Source organism: Pteronotus mesoamericanus, unplaced genomic scaffold, assembly GCF_021234165.1.
Source record: "Pteronotus mesoamericanus isolate MK-2021 breed Mesoamerican mustached bat unplaced genomic scaffold, CSHL_Meso_final contig_33, whole genome shotgun sequence".
Classification (NCBI taxonomy): domain Eukaryota; kingdom Metazoa; phylum Chordata; class Mammalia; order Chiroptera; family Mormoopidae; genus Pteronotus; species Pteronotus mesoamericanus.
The window spans coordinates 9,305,161-9,326,521 of record NW_026555135.1 but is presented as its reverse complement, the minus strand read 5'-3'; the positions used below and the strand labels follow the sequence as shown (position 1 = coordinate 9,326,521).

At 39.9% G+C, this 21,361-nt stretch overlaps 1 pseudogene; it reads right to left on the bottom strand.

The window, feature by feature from the left end:
* Nucleotides 1-899: 899 nt before the first annotated feature.
* LOC129072697 (heat shock cognate 71 kDa protein-like) lies at nucleotides 900-21,340 on the bottom strand (annotated as a pseudogene).
* Between the last annotated feature and the right edge of the window lie 21 nt (nucleotides 21,341-21,361).

The following is a 21,361-nucleotide window of genomic DNA, read 5'->3' as shown; positions in this document are numbered from 1 at the left end:
AGAACTCCTAGAAGTAAATATAAACAATGAAATCTGACACTTCTCTTAGCAATATTTTTTTTCTAATATTGGGTTGGCCAGAATATGCATTTGTTTTTTTCCATAAGATGGCTCTAGTAGCGCTTAGTTGTCTTTAACTTCATTTGAAACAATTTCATTAGATTGTATTGTGACAGCTGTCCTGTCAGCGTGTACTAAAGAAGTACTTATCAAATTTGGTGAATTTTTGTGTAGCCACATTAATATTGAAGATGAAAGAAAATACACAACATTTTCAGCGCACTATGATGCTATATTATTTCAAGAAAAGTAGAAAACTCATTCTTAGAGATTCCTCAAGTAATTTCTGGGAAACCTGAAAATCAAATAGGAAAGAATATGTTAACTTGTATAAAACTCTTCTAGAATGGTGCAGGGCCTACCATTCTACTTACTTATAAGCTAATAAGTTAGCCTGTTACTGTTTTTTGGATGCTAACAGAACAAACAAGACTGCTGAGTCAGAGACAAAGGACTTCATTACTCCTGACAAAGTAGTAACCACAAGTTCATGTTCATTTGCATCCATCTCCCATGTCCCTGGGTACCCACAGGGTTGATTCAGAGAGCCCTTAATGGATCTCTGCATCTGCAGTGGTTGTATTACAATAGATGAAAAACTAAACTTAGTGGATTTAGTTCTTTTTTCCCCAATAAAAAGAGATTTTTTTTTTTTGCCTTTGGTCCACAGTTGATATTTCACATTATCTCTTGGTCCCAGAGCTCTTCAGTGGGGCTGGCCTCCTGGGAGGGGTTCCTGTGCACTACCTGTTGGGGGAGAGGAGACAAGTATGGAAGGGGGAATCTGGCTTTGCCTCAGCCAGTTAGAACTTAATTGTCCTGTCTGGGCCTCAGTTTCTTTAATGGGTTGCTGAGAGGTGATGGATTGCCCTCTTGTTCTCACTGATGTCCTTCTTATGCTTGCACTTGAACTCTACAATACAATGTTTGACATTTGATAGTCAACATTTTCTCCACCTAAGTAGCTGTCTCCAGCTATAGATTTAACTTCAAAGATTCTATCTTTAATAGTGAAGTTTGACAAATCAATACTGCCACCTCCTAAGTCAAAGCTCAGCTCATGTGTTTCAGCTCTAACCTTGTTGTTTAAGCTATAAGCAATAGCAACAGCAGTTGTATCCTTGATGAGTCTAAGTTCATCGATCCCAGCAACGATTCCAGAGATGCAGAGAGTCATGAAAGTAAGTTGTTACTGTGACAGCAGCCCTGGTCACAGACTTCCCAAGGTAGGCTTCTGTGATTTTTTTCATCTTTGTCAAAACCATAGATGACAGCTTTTCCAGATAGAAGCTTTTTGCCTCTTTCTTGTATTCTGCTTGCACCTGCCTGCATCATTCGCCATCATGCAGGGACAACGCTTTATTATATCAAACTGGTGGTTCTTGTTTAGGAAGACTGCTGATAAGTGATTTGATTTCTTTAATAGATATAGGCTTATCCAGGTTCTTATTTCTTCTTGTATGTGTTTTGGCAGATTGTATCATTTAAGGAATTGATCCATTTTTATCTAGGTTATCAAAGTGTGGGCATAGAATTGTTCATAGTCTCCTTCATTAGCATTTTAATACCCATGAAATCTGTAGTGATTCTTCTGTTTCATTTCTGATATTAGTAATGTATGTCCTCCCTCTTTATTTCTTAGTTAACCTGGCTAGAAGCATACTGATTTTATTGATCTTTCCAAAGAACATACTTTAGAGGTTTAATTGTATTTCTCAAATGATTTCCTGTTTCAATTCCATTGATTTCTGCTCTAATATTTTAAAAATATTTTTTATTGACTTTATTGTGGTCACATTGGTTAATTAAATAGATTTCAAATGTATAATTCTTTAATAGATCTTCTATAAATTGTATTGTGTGTTCACCACCCACACTATAGTCTTCTTTTTGTCACCATTTATCCCCTCTTTTACCTGAAACCACACTCCTTCCCTCTGGCAATCACCATACAGATGTCTGTGTTTACGAATTATTTTACTACTTCTGCTTAATCCCTTCACCTATTTCACTCAGTCCCCACACCCCCACCTCAACAGCTGTCAGTCTGTTCTCTGTATCTATGAGTCTATTTCTATTTTTTATTTATTTTGTTCATTAGATACCACATATAAGTGAAATAATATGATATTTATCTTTCTCTGACTGGCTTATTTCACTTAGCATAATACCCTCTCAGTCCATCCAAGCTGTCATTAAAGTTAATTACTTCTTCTTTTTTATGGCTGTGTAGTGTTCCATTGTGTAAATGTACCACAAGTTTTTTATACACTCATCTACTGTATAAAGACTTGGATTGCTTCCAAGTCTTTGCTATTGTAAATAGCACTGCAATGAACATAGGGGTGCATACATTCTTTCAAATCAGTGTTTTGCATTTAAAAAAAAATCATGTTTATTCCATTACAGTTGTCTCAACTTTCCCCCCCTTGCCCTCCTCCACTCATCCCACCTTGCTCTCCTCTCCCACAGTCAATTCACACTCCGTTGTCTGTGTTCATGGGTCATTCATACCTGTTCTTTGTTTAGTCCCTTCTCTTTCTTTCTACCATTGTCCTCCTTCCCCATCCCCTCTGGTCACTTTCAGTCTGCTCCATGTTTCCATGCCTGTGGTTTATTTTGTTTGTTAGTTTATTTTGTTGAATAGATTCCACTTATAGGTGAGATCATATGGTATTTGTTTTTCTCTGACTGGCTCATTACACTTAGCATAACATTCTCCAGTTCCATCCATGTTGTTGCAGAAGGTTAGGAGTTCTTTCTTTCTTTCTTTTTCTAAGTGCAGATTTTGTCTATTTAATTATTTTTTAAAATGTCAAAATCCATTATAAAATATTAAAAAATGTAAAGCCATTATAAAGTCTGATCAATTAAACAATATCATCACTGAGCTCATTGAGCTTCCTTAGGACCACTGTTTTGTACTCAGTATCTGACAGTTTACTTGCCTCTATTTCATTTAGTTCTCTCTCTGGGGATTCCTCTTTTCCTTTTGACTGGGGGCTGTTTCTTTGTCTTCTCATTATTTATGAGGCACTTCTTTTTTGCTTCTGCTTCTTAAATTTATCTCTTGATTTCCTGACTTTGTGGTGTGAACTTTATGGTAGGAGACCGCTATTTTTAGTTTCTGGATCTTCCCCTGATGATGTCAGATGTTGACCCTGTCTGACCTTAGGCAGTCTGTTCATGACTTCCAGGAATCTACTGTCTGTGGCTGTCTCCTTCAGGTGTTAATCTAGTCACTCTGCACTCAGCAGTCAGGCTTAGACACCACAGGGTGGGGCAGAGTCCCTCCTGGGGGTGAAGTTATTGAGTCCTCTCATGCTGCTGCCACTCAGGGGAGTGGTCTGCCTGAGCCAGATGGCTGCTGCTACATGGGGAAGGAGTCAGCACCGAGATCCCGCCAGCCACTCTCTATTCTCTCTCCAAAGCCTCCATCTCTAGTCTCTCCTCAAGTGTCTGTAGACCACTCTGTGCCCCCTTTATCCAGGGATCTACTGTCTGTGCCTGCCACTCTGTACTGAGCACTCTGTCTGTGCCTGCCACTCTGTTTAGCAACAGTGGGCCTGGGCAGGGTCCTTCCTTGGGGAGGGGCTATTGTGTCCTCTCACGCTGTTGCTGCTCAAGAGAGTGGTCTGCCTGTGCAAGATGGCTGCTGCCACGTGGAGGATGAGTCAGCACCAGGATCAAATTGGCCATTCCCTGAGCTCCCCCCAAAAGCCTCCCCTCCAAGTCTCTCCCCAGTCATCACCAGCCCACTCTGTCCCCGCCTTTGCTGGAGCCCAGGGTAAGTGGCTGCAAACAAAAATGCATACATTGACCCTTTAAAGAGCTCTTTGCATCTCTAGCTGCCTGTCTCTGGCAGAAAGCAACCCTGCTGCTTTTCACAGCTGGCTGTTCTCTGTGTACTTTTTGGGCTCTGGTGCTGTAGGCTGGAGATCCTCGCTTATGGTTTAGACCCAGCTCTTCTCAGGGGGATCCAACTGGCTGTTCCAATATCCTTCTGGTTCTGCCACCTGTGGGCATCCTGTCCGCCGTCTCAAGTCTCTACCACACTCCTTACCAGTTAGGTTGTGCTAAAGCTGATTCTTCTGTCTGTCCGAAGTTATAAGGCTTTCTTGCTATTGTTCAGATGTTTCTTCCAGGTGATTTCTCCACAATTTAGTTGTAATTACAGATTTGTCCTGGATGGAGGTCAGTGTGATTTCCACTCACTCCTTTGCCATCTTGATTCTCTGGGTTTCTTTGGGTGTATCTAATTCTTATTATTTTTTTCATCTATTTGCTTTGTATTTAGTTTCCTCTTCTTTTTTTAGTTTTCTGAGGTGGAAGCATAGGTGATTCATTTTAGATCTTTCCTGATTTCTAATAATTGCATTCAATGCTATAAATTTCCTTCTATTCACTGCTTTTGTTGTATACTACAAATTTTGATAGACTATGTTTTAATTCTCAGTTCAAAATATTCTTTCAGTTCTCTTGAGCTTTCTTCTTTGGTCCATATCTTATTTAAAAATGTATTTGGGGATTTTCCATTACCTCTTTGCTATTGATTTTTAGTTTAATTCCATTAATCTTAAGAACAGACATTATATGAGTTTTATTCTTTTAAATTTGTTAAGGTCTATTTCATGGCCCATGATATGGTCTGTCTTGGGGAATGCTACATGTAAACTTGAGAAAAATGTGCATTCTGCTGTAGTTGGATGAAGTAGTCTATAGATGTTCATTTTAGGCAATTGACTGATGGTAGTGTTGAGTTCAACTATGTCTTCCTGATAGACCTGTCTATTACTAATAGAGGGATATTGAACTTTCAAAGCATAATAATGGATTTATTCAGTTCTTATTGCAGCTCTATCAGTTTTGCCTCGTGTATTTTGACAATCTGTTATTAGATGCATAGACGTTGAGGACAGTTATGCCTTCTTAGGGAATTGACCCCCTTATTATTATGCAATGCCACAATTTATCCCTGATAATCTTCCTGTCAGTCTGCTCTGTGTGACATTAATATAACTACTTCCACATTCTTTTGATTAGTGTTACCAGAGTAAAGGGCTTTTTTATTCTCAGTTCTTTCAGGAATTTATATTTATCTTTCATTTTCTGTAATTTCAAAATAAAAGGCTTAAGTTCAGTATTTTGTTGTTGTTGTTTTGGCATTTATCTTGCTTGGTGTTCTTTGATCTTTCTGGATCTGTGATTTGAAGTTGAAATTAATCTGGGACAAATTCTCAGACATTATTGTTTCAAATATTTATTCATTTCTCCCTTCCTTTACCTTTTAGTATTTCCTATTATGCATATGTTTATACCTTTTAGAAATGTCCCATAGGCACTGAGGTTAACGTCTTTCTTTTCTTCAGAAAGATTACACACTGGTAGGAAAAAAGACCCATAACATTTTAGTCATTAAAACTAACAAAAGAATTAAGGAATGTTCTGAATCCTATAGAAACATGTTTCCTCTTGTACTTTTATTTTGATCACCATCACTTTCCTGGTCATTCTCCTTTAGATAAGCTAACTAACATTCTCCTTTGCTAGTAGTCTGCCTGTGGTTGAATCTGTATAGAGCCACAAAGTCCTCTAATCTCCCATCTTTAGGGCTAAATATCTTTTGAATAGGTTAAAATTGTGTTGGGATAACTCAAGGGTAGAAGAGTGCATTTGAATGGCTGATGCCATGTGTGAAAGTTGGACTGGTCTAATATGTATTTCTGAATGAATATTTACCCTACTGCCAAACAATCCACACAATCCACATAGACTAGCATGGCCAATTTGCACTCTGGCAATCCTTAATGGTTAGATGAATGGAACTTTGCTCTGATGCAGGTGTAGACCCTAGTTAATATCAGTGCTCACAGTGAGGAAAGTCCATCCCAGATGTGGTCGCAGGCTGCAGTTTTATTATGAACCCAGATTTGTATGCTGTGGAGAACCCATGATTCATTTTGTTTGACTGTGACTCATTAGTGATGGATGGACAAAGAATAAAACAATACTAATTAGTGGAATACCATAGGTATTATTAAAAATCAATTCATGCAGAGATTTATATTTTTCAACTTGAGGATATTTTCAATGTGGCTTTGAATTGCTTATTGCAGAATCCTAAAAAAATTAAATTAATGGCTTAGAATTCAGTATAAAAAAGGTTTCAGGAAGGAACATAAAACTTCTTAGGAAGTTTTGCCTTTTCTATACAGCTTTGCAACTGAAAATCTCTGTTTGGATTCCAGTGACACTAAACAATGAGGGTGGAAGTGGGAATTTATTTATTTCACATCGACTTTCTGATTTTTCTCTAAATTCTGAAATAGTGACTTCATCATTTTTGATGGTAAAATGACTCTTCAGATGAAAACCCATAAAGGTCTTGACTAGAATTTTGATATCTGTAACGTATCCTGGAGCAGATTCTATATAAAGATTTGAAAACAAGAAGAATGGGGAATAAGTTAAGAATTCTTAGATCTCAGCAGCTTTAGAGAAAAGGTAAGATGACCATATTGTTATTTTACCTCCCAAAAGACAGTGGCTTTTGATTTTTGCACAAGAGTTATTGAAAATTATAACATTTCAGCATATGTGAGAAGAAGTTCTATCTTACCATGTTGAGAAGTTCTATAACTTAGAAGACAAAGAAGACAAAGTGCTCTTTGGAGCACTTATGCATACTTCTGAAAATCTCAGACCTAAAGGAGAGGCTACTGAGTCAGATGTCAGAGCATGGTACTCAGATCAAATATATCAGAGCTGTAGTATGAGGAGAAACAGCTGGGGCTCCTCCCTGAAAGAGAGCAGAAGAATAGGAAAGAATACTCTTGGTCCTTCAAATGTTCAAAGAATGAAAGAGAAACCTGGTCTTAAAATACTTCAAAAAAATTAGAAAACCCACTTTTTGTGTGGCACGTTGCAGAGTCCCCTGATATTTCTTTCTCAAAGTCAGATTACTCCTTTGCATCCTGTAAGAGCCTGAGACTCACTTTGGGACAATGATGGTGAATAAAAAGCACACTCTCACAAGCCTGTGTTCTGAGTCCATCCCTCTCATTGCCTGTCATGAGGAAGTTTCCTGGATGCATTAAACTTTATAAAAACTTTAATTCAATAAAAATGAAGATTTTCCTTTTAGGTCATCATTTCTTCTGGCAGACTGAGTCCAAAGTGCACTTTATTTCCCTTTAATTTAACAGCTCCAGCAGCTTTTCCAGTTAAATCGACTGTTCATTATTGAGCCCCGTTTCTGAAGGGGCTGTGCAGTGCAGCTTAATGAATCCCTGGCACAAAGCTCCCTTTCAGGACTGGGAAAGAATAGGGGCTGTTCAGGCCCTGTCGGGCTGTATGTCAAAGCCAGCCCATAATGCCTGTCAGCCAAGGGCAGAAATTCCCACTGATGCAAGAATGTGCAAGAAATCAACTTTCACCACCGACAAGCAGATTAAGACACGATCAGGAAATGAGACTGTGGGTTAAGAACAGTGACACCTGTTTGAACAGAGCGATTTTCCCATCCCTTGATCCCTGTGTGGCTGGCAGAAGCAGCAACGCGGCCAAGACCTCAAGGCCTCCCAGGGTCTCCTGGGAGGGGAAGGAAAGACCAAAGACCATTGTGGTTGGGGGCACCTTTGGCCTAGGTGTGGTGCTGAGCGCTCTCACATTTTCTTTCTACTTCAATACTCATAACAAGGATATAATCAATAATATGAGGATTATTCACATGTGACAGGAGAGGAAACCGAGGTTCATAGGCTTTCATTTTAGGTTCAAGGTTACACTGTTAATTGGGCATGAAACGGCAATGATGGGACAGAACATATGCCATTCTGGCTCCTGGTGTCTGACTTTACTAGTGCTCTGAAGGGGGGCTAATTGATCGATTTTGTCCTTTGGAAACATCCAAGCTCTAGACACTAGGAATACTTAAAACACTTTAATTGCATGAAGTATAAATTTTCGTGCCTACTCTGTACTAGGCATAAGTGATCTGTAGGCAGTTGAGACATGGCATGAATGTGTGAGGAGTGTAGCTGTGGGCCTGCCTTTTGTGTGAGACAAGCCTTCTGTGAGTCCCAGCTCTGACAATATGTGAACGTCATATCTTTGAGACCTTGGGAAAGCTTGGGAAAGACTCTCTCACTAAGCCTTGACGGTGCTGCTCTTTTCCTAGCTCTACCCCAGACACACAGTGATCAGGGAAGGTAGGTCTGGTAACTCTGGTATTGCTGACTACTCTAGAGGGAAACATAGTCCAAGGATTTCCTCAGGAAGAAGTACTAGATGCCTCTGTGTTACGTTAAAACTTAAGATCCCTGAGTTCTGAAGGTGGGTGTGTGGATTAGTTTTCTTTCAGTATAATGCAACAGATCAAGACTGATGAGGTATAGTTTTTTTAAAAATGTAAAAGATTGACTCTCAGATGAATGTAAAATGATCCACATGTAAGAGATTCTATTTAACTCATGAATTAGCATGGGAATCACTAAGATGATAATTAGTTAAAAGAACATTTAAGAAACTGATTATATCTATTCAGCATTGAAAGGGTAAGTTTACTGGGTTCAAAACTAGGCTATAGCTTCTGGCCAAGATAGAGGCATAGGTACATACACTTTGCCTCCTCGCACAGCCAAAACAAGGACAACAACAAATTAAAAAACTAAAACCAACCAGATCTGTCAGAAAATCAAACTGTATGGAAGTCCAACAATCAAGGAGTTAAAGAAGAAACATTCTTCCAGACCAGTAGAAGGGGCGGAGATGGGAAGCTCACATGGAGAGGAGGTGCAGCAAGGCAGCAGCTGGCAGTCCCACATTTGCATTTGGATAAACTGAGAAGAAGGACAGGGGAGTGAGACAGATCATCAACCCAGGGTTCCAGCATAGGAAAAGAAAGCCCCAAAACCTCTGGCTGTAAAATCCTGTGGGGGTTGCAGTAGTGGGAGAAACTCCCAGCCTCACTGGAGTGTTTGTTGGAGAGACCCACAGGTTTCCAGAATGTACACAAACCCACCCACCTGAGAATCAGCACCAGAAGGGACCAGTTTGCTTGTGGGTAGCAGCGGAAGTGACTGAAAGCCAGTAGAGAGATGAGAAATTGACATTGTTCCCTCTCTGTCCCCTCCCCCACATACGGCACCACAATGCAGAGATGTGAGTTGCCCTGCCCTGGAGAATACCTAAGACTCTGCCCCTTACAACATAACAGGAGCACTGAGACAAAGAAATATGGCTCAAATGAAAAAACAGATCAAAGTTCCAAAAACAGAACTAAGCAATGAGCAGATAGCCTATCAGATGCTGAGTTCAAAACACTGGTAATCAGGATACTCACAGAAATGGCTCAGTATGGCTGTGAAGTAGAAGAAAAAGTGGAGGCTATGCAAAGTGAAATAAAGAAAAATATACAGGGAACCAACAGTGAAAGGGAGGAAACCAGGACTCAAATCAATGATTTGGAGCAGAAGGAAGAAATAAACATTCAACCAAAACTGAATGAAGAAATAAGAATTCAGAAAAACGAGGAGAGGCTTAGGAACCTCTGGGACAATTTAAATGTTCCAACATCCAAATCATGGGGTACCAGAAGGAGAAGAGGAAGAGCAAAAAATTGAAAATTTATTTGAAAAAATAATGAAGGAGAACTTCCCCAATCTGGCCAAGGAAATAGACTTTCAGGAGATCTTGGAAGCTCAGAGAGTCCCAAAGAAGTTGGACCCAAGGAAGCACACACCAAGGAACATCATAATTAAACTACAAAGGATTAAAGATAAGGAGAGAATCTTAAAAGCAGCAAGAGAAAAGGAGACAGTTCCCTACAAAGGAGTTCCCATAAGACTATCATCTGATTTCTCAAAAGAAAAGTTACAGGCAAGAAGGGGCTGGAAAGAAATATTCAAAGTCATGAAAGCCAGAGACCTACATCCAAGATTACTCTATCTGGCAAAGCTATCATTTAGAATGGAAGGGCAGATAAAGTGCTTCCCAGATAAGGTCAAGTTAAAGGAGTTCATCACCACCAAGCCCATATTATGTGGAATGTTAAAAGGACTTATCTAAGAAAAAGATAAAAAACTACAAACAGTAAAATGACAGCAAACTCACAATTATCAACAACTGAACCTAAACAACAACAACAACAACAACAACAAAAACTCCTAAGCAAATAACTAGAACAGCAACAGAAACACAGAAATAGAAATTACATGGAGGGTTGTCAGTGGGGTGCCAGAAGGGGGAGAATGGGGGAAAAGGTACAGGGAATAAGAAGCATAATTGGTAAGTATGAATAGACAGGGTGATGTTAAGAGTAGTATAGGAAATGGAGAAGCCAAAGAACTCATGTATGTATGACCCATGGACATGAACTAAAGAGGAGGGAATGCTGGTGGGAGGGGGCAAGCAGGGCTGAAGTTGACAAAGAGGAGAAAAAATGGGACAACTATAATAGCACAATCAACAAAATATACTTTAAAAAATTAAAAAATAATAAAAACTAGGCTATAAATATTTGTTATCTATTTTATAAACAGAAATTATTTTCATATAAGCTGGTAGAACTCTACCAGCTCACAAACAAATTTACTAAATCTGGCATCTTCAATCAATAGCAGTTTGTGAGAGAAATTAAATACATTTCTCTGGAAAAATCTCTAGTCTTTTTTTCTGTATAAAAGTTAAAAAATGTCAGACCTACCTTTCTCCCTTGTTTCCTAGTTTTGGATAATTATTCTGGTAAGTCCTGTATATTATAGACAAGCAAATTGCGACCTACCTAGAGAAAGTAAATGATTTGGCCACACGATAGTGAGTGAGTTGTTGGCAAAGCCAGAACCAAAACCCAGCACTCCTGCCTCCCTAAAAACATTTGTTCTCGTTATTGCTGTGGAACCAAGTAGCAATTCTGTTTCTTCCACTAGAGACAAGAGAAGGAGTCAACTTGCATTTTCTGATTGCAAAAATTGAAGGAACAGGTATTTCCCAGGGCAGCTTTTATATGAAGATCAGTTAAATGTGAGAACAAGAAAATATGCTAATTACCTATTGTATTGAGATACAAATTAGGAAGTCACCCTTGGGGTTTACTTAAAAAATTTTTTTTTCAGTAACAGTTGACATACAATATTATATTTGTTTCAGCTTTATAACATAGTGATTAGACATATAACTTACAACATAATCATCCCGATAAATCTAGCACCCACCTGATAACATATATAGTTAAAAAAATATCAGTGACTATATTCCCTATGCTCTACTTTACATCTCTGTGACTGTTTTTAGAACTGGCAATTTATGCTTCTTAATCCCTTCATCTTTTTCACCCATCCCTCAAACCCCTTTCTATCTGACAGCCACCAATTTGTTCTGTGTATCTATGAGTTTATTTGTGTGTTTTGTTTGTTCATTCATTTTGTTTTTTTAGATTCTAAATATAAGTAAAATCATATGGTATTTGTCTTTTTCTGTCTGACTTATTTCACTTAGCATAATGCCATCTATGTGCATCCATGTTCTCACAAATGCCAAAATTTCATTTTTTTATGAATAAGTAATATTCCATTGTATATATGTAGCACATCTTCTTCATCCATTCATCTATTGATGGACACTTAGGTTGCCTCCATACTCTGGTTATTGTAAATAACACTGCAATGAACATAGGGGTGCATATATCTTTTGAAATTGTGTTTTGGATTTCTTAAGATAAATACCCAGAAATATAATTCTGGAGTCATATGGCAGTTTCATTTTTAATTTTTTGAGGAACCTCCATACTGTTTTCCATAGAGGCTGCACTAATTTACAACCCTGCCAAAAGTAATGAGGGTTCCCTTTTTCCACATCTTCGCCATCACCTGTTGTTTGTTTATTTATTGATGTTAGCTATTCTGACAGGTGTGAGGTGACACCTAATTGTGGTTTTAATTTGCATTTCCCTGATGACAGGTGATGTTGAGCACCTTTTAATGTGTCTTTTGGCCATCTGTATGTCCAGTGGTTTACTTCTTATTATAACAGCATGTAGTTAGTTTGGTGCCTTAGATAGGGATCCCTGGAAACAGACCTTGAGATGGACAGTTGTGTGCAAAAGGCTGATTGAGAAGGACTCTTTAGAGACAGATCTGCAGGAAAGTGAAGAAGTCAAGATTGGGCAGAAGGAGAAGCTGACCTGTCATCAGACTCCACTGATCTTATGAAAAGCATTGAAGCTGGAATGGCCATTCAGACTTGACCCACATTGAAGCAAGGTGGGTCTAGCCTTTGTATCCCTGCATCACCCAGCCAGTCATGGGTCTGTGGTATGCTTGGGAGAGGATATGACCTTGAGCAAGTTAGTTTCCTTCAGCTATGGGCAATGCTTAGTGAAGGGTCAAGCTGTCAACCATCAGCAGACAGTAGATTCAACCACCAAAGAGAGAGTTCATCAGCCCCAGAAGGGATCTGGGCATAGCACTACAGTATCCACTATGTCTTGTTTTTATTACAAGATTAACTGTAATAAAAGAGCTCAACTCAAGAGCCAACACTGATGGATTAGTAGTGTCAGGAGCACTATGTTGAAAGGGTTTTAAGGTCATGTGTGCTCAGTAGAAAGAGTGTGAGGATTGATCAGTGATTTCTGTAGGACAGCAGAGTGTGCTGCCATATTCCTTCTTGGATTTAATGGTGGTGGAGGGTGACTACAGCACACAGTTTGCCTTGAACTGTCTGGTTTATGCCTGTGCTTCCAAGGTAATTAATAAGAAGTAATGCTGTCTTTTGTCTACAAAATGTCCTCCCACAAAAGATCAGTTACATAATCCTAAAAAGGGAGTCCTTCTCAATCTTGCTAGTCCTGCCCCTTTCCTGAAAAGTGCTCCCTTCTCTCTGGACCCTGTTTGGGACAAGTGGCCTGGTATCTTCACTGCATTTAGAATTTCAAAGAAGACCCTCTTAGGCAGAGGGGGTTTCCTTTACCAAGTTCTGTTCCTACTTAGCAACACAAAACTCTCCTGAGGTATCGATGCAAACATCCTTGGCAACCATTCTAGAATTGGCAAGAAGGTAGAGTATGAAACTGTGAGACAAATTTCAGGGAGAGTAAAATAGATTATAACCACAGAAAAAATTATTTTGCCACATATTAAAGAAGAACTTTGCAGATATAGGCGCAGACTGGCATAACTAAAAGCATGTTGACTGTGAAATTAAAATCAGAGGCACTTAATTTTGAAAAGGAATTTAGAAATCATTTATCCATTTTGTAGGTGACAGATGGGCCAAGGTTATATTCTAGGTTCTTATAGAGCAGGGATCAGGACCCTTGTTCCTTAAGCCTCCCAGTCTAGTTTACGTTTCACTGAACCAAGAAGAAATGAGCAGAGTCTTGAGCAGTGAAAATAACATGAAGGCAGCATTTTGGCCTTCAATAAAAGAGAAAGGTTGCTCTCAGATCTGGGATGCCTTGGCAGAGGGGCTGGCAAAAAATTGCTCTATGCAAGGGCATGGCATTACTTTGCCTGTGTAAATAGAGCATGGCATCAGGTTGGGGGCCAGAGTCTTTTCTGGTGCCAGGAAAGTGACAAATACTAAAAACTGCTACCAAGAATAAGGCAGTGTGCCACATGCCATGGAACACAAAGGTAAATCAGCTTCTCGCTTCAGGAATCTCTCATGGTTCTCTGCATTTTCATAAGACCAAGTCTAAGCTCTTTTGTATAGTGTGTCAGGTATCCTTTCCAATCTTATCTTCCTCCACCTCCTGCCTTACATTTTACATTCCAGCCACATCATACTATTTAAATTACACTAACACTACCCTGCTGTTTTATACCTTCATATTGTGGCTCATAAGGACTCTCTCAAGGGTTCTCTCCCCAACCTGCCTTTTTTCTAACCTATCAGAAACTCTCCGTATCCTTTGTGGTCCAACTCAATGGCACCTCCTATATGAAGCCTCCTCCAAACTCCCCATACACAAGGAAGTATTCTCTTTTGTGTGCTCCAGTGACAGCCTGCTTGCGCCTCTATTAAAACACTGTCCTACACTTCCAGTCAAGATGGAGTTATTGGTAGACATGCTTCACCTCCTTGTGCAACCACAAGAAGAATTACAAGTAACCTCAAAACAACACCTAGAATTGACAGAAAATTGAACTGCATGGAAGTCCAACAACTAAGGATTTAAAGTAGCCACATTCATCCAGAAGGGTAAGTGGGGCAGAGATGTGGAGTCGGAAAGGAGAGATGATGAGACATGGTATGAGATGGAGAGGTGGCAGCAGCCATATGGGCTATCCCACATTTACATGTGGCGGATAAAAATTGGGAGGGTACCTTTGGAGCGAGCAATCTCAGCTCCAGGCCAGAGCACATAGCCCAGGGTTCCACAACTTCTGGCTGTAAAAACCAGTCATGGTTGAGGTAATGGAAGGTACAACTGGATTTTCAGGAGACTCTGTATAAAGGGCCTGCAGGGACTTAAAATGTATGCAGACCCTCTCCCTATGGGATTCAGCATCAGGGCAACAGCTGGAAGGGAGTCAGTCACACAGGGCGAGTGCTAGCCAAACCTCCAGAATACAGGCAGTGGCATTGTCCCCTCTCTGAACCGTCCCCCCAACACAGAGCCACAAAGCAGTCAAGCAGGTTGCCCTGCTCTGCTGAGTACCAAAGGTCTACCACATACAACTTAACAGGAACACTAAGATAGTGAGTCAAAGAAGCTCTGCCTAATGTAAAGAAACAGACACAGGGAGGTTGCCAAATTGAAGAGAAAAAGAAATATGGCCCAAATGAAAGAACAGAACAAAATCCCCCCAAAAGAACTACACAAAATGGAGATAGCTAACCTACCAGATGCAGAGTTCTAAACACTGGTGATCGGGATGCTCAGAGAACTCAGTGAGTATGGCAACAACATAAAGGAAGAAATGAAGGTTACACTAAGTGAAATAAAGAAAAATCCACAGGGAACCAACAATGAAGGGAAGAAAGCTGGGATTCAAATCAATGATTTGGAATATAAGAAAGAAATAAACATTCAGCCAGAACGGAAAGAAGAAAGAAGAATTTAAAAAAAAAATAAGGCTAGTATGAGAAGAATCTGGGACATCTCTAGAAGTGCCAACATCAGAATCATAGGGATACCAGAAGGAGAAGAGGAAAATGAAAAAACTGAAAACTTATTTGAAAAAATAACAAAAAGAAAACTTCCCTAATTTGGCAAAGGAAATAGACATGCAAGTAAAGGAAGCACAGAGTCCCAAACAAGATGGACCCAAGGAGGACCACACAAAACACATCAAAAGTAAAATGCCAAAGGTTAAAGATAAAGAGAGATTCTTAAAAGCAGCAAGAGGAAAGCAGAGAGTTTCCTACAAAGGAGTTCCCTTAAGACTATCAGCTGATTTCTCAAAAGAAAATTTGAAGGCAAGAAAGGACTGGCAAGAAGTGTTCAAAGTGATAAAAAAGCAAGGACCTAGTCTATCCAGCAAAGCTATCATTTAGAATGGAAGGGCCGATTAAGTGCTTCCCCGTCAAAGTAAAGCTAAAGAGGTTCATCATCACCAAGCCCACATTATGTGGAATGTTAAAGAGACTTATCTAAGAAAAAGATAAAAAATTATGAACAGTAAAATGACAACAAACTCACAACTATCAACAACTGAACCTGAAAAACAAAAACAAAAGCAAAAACAAACTGAGCAAACAATGAAAACAGGAAAAGAATCACAAAAATAGAGATCACATGGAGGGTCAGTGAGGAGGGGAAGGGGAAGAATGGGGGAAAAGGTGCAGGGAATAAGAAGCATAATTGGTAGGTACAAAATAGACATGGTGACATTAAGAATAGTATAGGAAATGGAGAAGCCAAAGAACTCATATGTGTACGACTCATAGACATGAACTAAGTGGAAAGAATGCTGGAGACAAGGGGGTACCAGGTGGAGGGGGGCAAAGGGGTAAAACTGGGGTAATAGTATAATCAATAAAATATACTTAAAAAATACTGTCCTGAGGACAAGAAGCATGTCTATGCCATTTCTCCATGCCTAGAGCACGATATATACAGGATATAGCAGGTGCTCAGTAAATGTTTGTTGAATGAGTAAATAAATAACATGACTGTTGGGCTCAAAACGATTATTAGGAATATGTCTCTTGTCTTAGGACCAGGACTTAATCATATGTGTATCCTTGGTGCTGAGGATGGTGCCTAACAGGTAGTAGGCCCCAGTAGACATGTATTATGTGATGGTGATAGACAAGCACTAGCTGATGGAAAGCAGACGGGGCATAGGATTTAGAGTTGAAGCTAAGCACTGTCAGCACCAGCTGTTTGATCTTCATCAAGCTGCCTGGGCTCTGTGAGTTTAGGTGTCTTCAGTAAAATGGGGATGATATTAACTCCCTGAAAGGGTTATTGTGAGGGTTAAATGAATACTATGTGAAAGTGCCCAATACAGCTTCAAATATAAGGTGGGAACTCAATAAATGCTTGTTGAGTGCATGGACAGGTAAATGAAGAAGCTCCATAAAAAAGGTTAAGTATCAGGCAGCATGAGGGATGGAGACATGACAGCCTGGGTCGGTGGCAACAAAGATTTGGGAGGGTTTTGAGAGACACAACTATTTAAAGTGGATTTTGAAAGCAGAACAGGATCCCCAGAAAGTCCAATGGAATTGGAGATACTCTGATTCTACCTTAGAGAGGTTTAACCCATTTCCTGCTGCCCCAAATGCTATGCCCAACAAAGTCATTTTAATAGTAATAAGGAAAGACCCAGTAAAATATAACAGAACTATCCCTAGCCATGGGAGTCTAAATTCAGATTCTCTTTTCATTAAAGTGTTTTTGAAGGGTTGAGGCAGGGAGGAGTGAAAGATAGCTGTGATATCTTAAGATTTGAAAGCTCTCCCTTAACTCATTTCCTCCTTGATGTGGTCAGGAAGTGCTTTCCGGAAAGAAGAGGCAGGTTTAATGCAATTATGCGCTGGGGGCCCTCCTCAGCTTGGCCATGTGCTAGGCAACTGCAGCTGGCCTCACACAAGAGAAAGCAAACTTCAGCTGCCCCTGGGGCCATTGTTTTAGCACTCTGCAGAGAAGTGTTCCAGCGGCTGTGTGAGCTACTTAGCTGTTTAATTGAATGAATTCAACCTCATATAATAGGATCTAGGACTTTAAGCATTTCTGTCAGCCACACCGGATATTGGGCTGAAGGCTGCTCAAGTTACCCTTCCTTGCTGAGGCCCTGGGTCTCTCTGGAGTTCACACTGTGTTCTGATGGAATTGTTCTACATTGATTCAACTTAAGTCTAGTGTTTCTAAGACGTGAAAGATACCAGGTATTTGAATGAAGTCTGAACAGAAAAGATTCCACCTAGAGGGTTTTGTGCGATTGTTTCCACTTTTAGGAAAAGGCAGGGGTGTCTTCACTATTTGGAAATCACCTCTCAGCTCCCTCTGGGCCCATCTGCTTAGGCCTCCAGCAGACTGACCGCACGACCGAGCAGGGCCTGACTGAAGTAGAAGAGAAAATAATTGAAAGGGAGGTTCGCCTTCTTCAGCCTTGCTCTCTGCCGATCCATGCTTCCTGTGAATGCCAGAGGGAGATTTCGTTCTTTTTGTGTTTTATGTATAATGTAGAAACACAGAGATGACAGATCTTAAGTGTAGAGTTCCTTGTGTTCTGACAAACGGCATATACTCATGTAACCAATATGTGCCCCATTCTGACAATCCTTTTCCCTACAGGAAAGTACTATTCTAATTTCAGGCACCATAAACTAGTTTTCCTGTTCTAGGATTTCATATAGACAGAATTATATGGTATGCACTCCATTACATCTGGCTTATTCGGCTCATCCTAATGTTTTTGAGGTTCATCCATTTTGTTGCATAGTTGTTTGCTCATTTTTAATTACCAAATATATACCATCCCCTAATATCACAGAATATTCCTAAAATAAAGAACTGACCATTCTCTGCTTAGAAGCCTGCATAGTTCCCCATTGCCTGTAGATAATGCCAAATTTTCGATATGGCATTCAAGTACCTTCTCCTCTGGCTGCAGCCTCATTTCCAGCCTCTCCCATCCATGCTAAGCATTTTCCACGTGACCATCTCGCTGTTCTCATAATAAATTCTGTCTCCTACTTCAGTGCATCCCAGCTGGCTTTGTCCTCACTTAAAATGTTAGTGGTCCCTTTTCCTCCATGGCAGTTTCTTCCCTAGCTTTCAAGCCTGTGTGAAGCCTTGTCTCACTTCCTGGCAAGTTATTCCTCTGTCCTCTGTGTTGCCACAGCCCCTATTAGTTGCAACTTCCCTTGGTTATAGACTGGATACTGAGGTCCTTGAAAATGGGATAATGCACAGACTCCCTTGGAAGGTCTAGCACAATGTTGTGCTCTGTGAAAAGAGAATTTTAAGATAGCAAATTGATAGTTTCATTGGTTTGCTTAACAAACCTGGTTGTTCAGCGTTATGTAGAACAGTTTTAAGAGTCCACATGAATCAGGGTCTGTCTCTTCAGTGTCTGAAAATTGCCTAGAAGGAAGCAGGCAATTGGGACCTATGACCTCACTGCTGTCTCCATCTCTCCGATCTAGTGCTCATCTGTAGGTTGCCTAGAAGGTTCTTTCTCAAACTTTTGACATCTGAGACCTCTTAATGAGAACTCAGCACAAATGCATACCACCAATTTTTGTTGCAGACATAATTTATATACTATAAAAATCACCCTTTAAAGTATGTGATTCAGTGGTTTTTAATATATTCACAAAGTTGTATTAGCATCACCACTCTCTAATTCCAGAATATTTTTATCACCTCAAAAAGAAGTGCCACACCCATTAATACAGATGATCAATTTAAGCAAATGAAATAAAATTTTAAAAAATTAACCATAGATTATAGCAAGAGAACACATCTTTAAATAATAATAAAAACATTTCATATCAGACTAATAAAATAATATGTAGTTTTTCAAATTGTATGCAGCTATCCAGATCAGTATCAGATTGTTTCAGCTGTAGGTCAGATTCTATTATACAATTGGTAATTTTTGTCACTGCCTATTCATACTACATTAGACATTCTAACTCAGAATTACAGGTTGCTGGGAATGACAGCAAATGTTTGGTGATTCTGTGAGACAGTTCTGGGTATTTGACTGAAACAAGTCCTCTTGTTCTTTATATGCCCAACAGCCATCCTTCCCACGTATTCCTGCAATGAACACTGATCTGTTTAGGTTTTGGGCAGAGATTCCTCCATCTCAGTAAGTGTAGATACCTACTCAGCCCCAGGAGGTAAATTATGATTGGTCTAAGCAAATTATGATAATATCCCTCCCCCTGGTAATTGAGTGGTATAAGGATAAGCATATCATCTAGTTTTGGCTATGAAATATTTTTTTCTGAGGAGGACTTCTCTTTCTGTATAAAATCAAAGCATCCAGAGGAAAAGGCTCTTTGCCCTTTTGGAATAGAGGTGTGATATCTGGAAGTGGATCAACCATCTTGCAACCATGAGGCATCCAGATAGAAATGGCTACCACATCAAGGAAGTGGAGCATAAAGATAGAGTCTGGGCATATGAAGCAATGCCAGAAATTGCTCATGTTAGGACTTCTCTCTCCATCTGTCTGCCTTGCTATGTATGTATGCACGCATCTACGTTTGTATCCGTCTACCTCATTTTCTATGACAAATAGCCAATTATAAAGATTTCTACTTACATTCCATCAGATACTAATTTTACAAACATATCACACTTGAATATTGTAATTTGAGAAAAGGTTGTGAATGCACTTCCAATTCTGTTTTTGGCTGCATTTAGTTCTAGGAAGTAGTTTTCAATGCTCCATTGCAGTATGTTTATATAGTTTTGAAATATTTTTCTATAATGCGCTTTTAATTTCTTTTTTGGGTATGTGTGAATAATCACCTGAAAGGGGAAAAAAATCAAAACTTAGGTCATCAAGTTGCTTTCACCATAGTTCTATTCTTAGAAATCTTGTTATCTTCAACATAAAACAATCTTTTAAAAAAATATTTTATTTATTCATTTTTAGAGAGAGGAGAGGGAGGGAGAGAGAAACATCAATGTGTGAGAGAAACATTGATCATACCCCCCCAACTGGGGACCTGGCCAACAACTCAGGCACATGCTCTGAATGGGAATCAAACTGGCAACCTTTTGGTTTGTGGTACGATGCCCAAACCATTGAGCCACACCAGTCAGGGCATAAACCAGTCTTGATATTTCTTCCCTAAAGTAATTAGTCCTGGTTATTCATGATACTGAATATGTTGCTAAGATAAGGCAGTTGAGAAATACCCTTAACATGGTTACCATGTCCTTATTAGCATTATAGTGTCATTATTTCTACTAGGAATAGAGTAATTGTGAAGTTAAGCAAAAAAGTGCCAATGGAATGAATTTTAAATTTACATTTATTATTAAAATAAATACATGCACAGTTTAGAAAGGAAAATAGTGGTGTATTACAATTTTCTTCCTCATTTTCTCTGACTCTCACTTTAAACATTTAAAAACTATTTCTTCTTTCAGTTTTTACCTACATGTTGTAAAATAATCTTAGGTGACAGACACGGAGATGCAGTGCTCTGATTACTCTTCAAGAAAACTCTTTACTCAACTGCTCTAAGTGTGGTGAGTTGGCAGCCTTCAGGAGTTAACTTGTTCAGGTTTCCCTCCTGCTCTAAGTTGAGGCCACACTCTTCTTGGGGTGATGCTGATAAAGGTAGATCTGGCCAGATGGCCTGACCAGGCCGAGTGAGAGAGTGGTTGCAGGAAACACCTAAGGCAGCAGGGGTGAAGCGATGCTGCTAGTGTGGGGCCTGAAGACAGATTTCCCTACCCCTGGAGCAGAGACACGGAAGGGGAAGGCCCTAACAGAGCATGCCCGAGGATAGCCAAAAGCCCTCCTATTCCTTTCCAGAACATGGCGGCAGGGGGAGGTGCTGACCTGTCAGTCTAGCCTAGTAAAATGACAGGGGTTGGATAGGGAACTGAATCCTTGCAGAGTGCATGTGATTTTGGGCAGGGAGGTTTAAATGGAGGGGAAAAACACACTCTTTTTCATCCCCCACAACTCACTTTGTCAGGGCCCAGAGGACTCACAGGACCCAGCACACCCTGGAAGCCAATGGCCAGGTAGTGGGCTCCAGACTCATGGATGGAGCCCTGCAAGTCCATCTGCAAAGGTTGGCAGTGCCCAGGCCCCTGGCATGGGAAGCTGTGGCTTGGCAATGGTGGCATGGGTAGTGTGCACAGACTCTA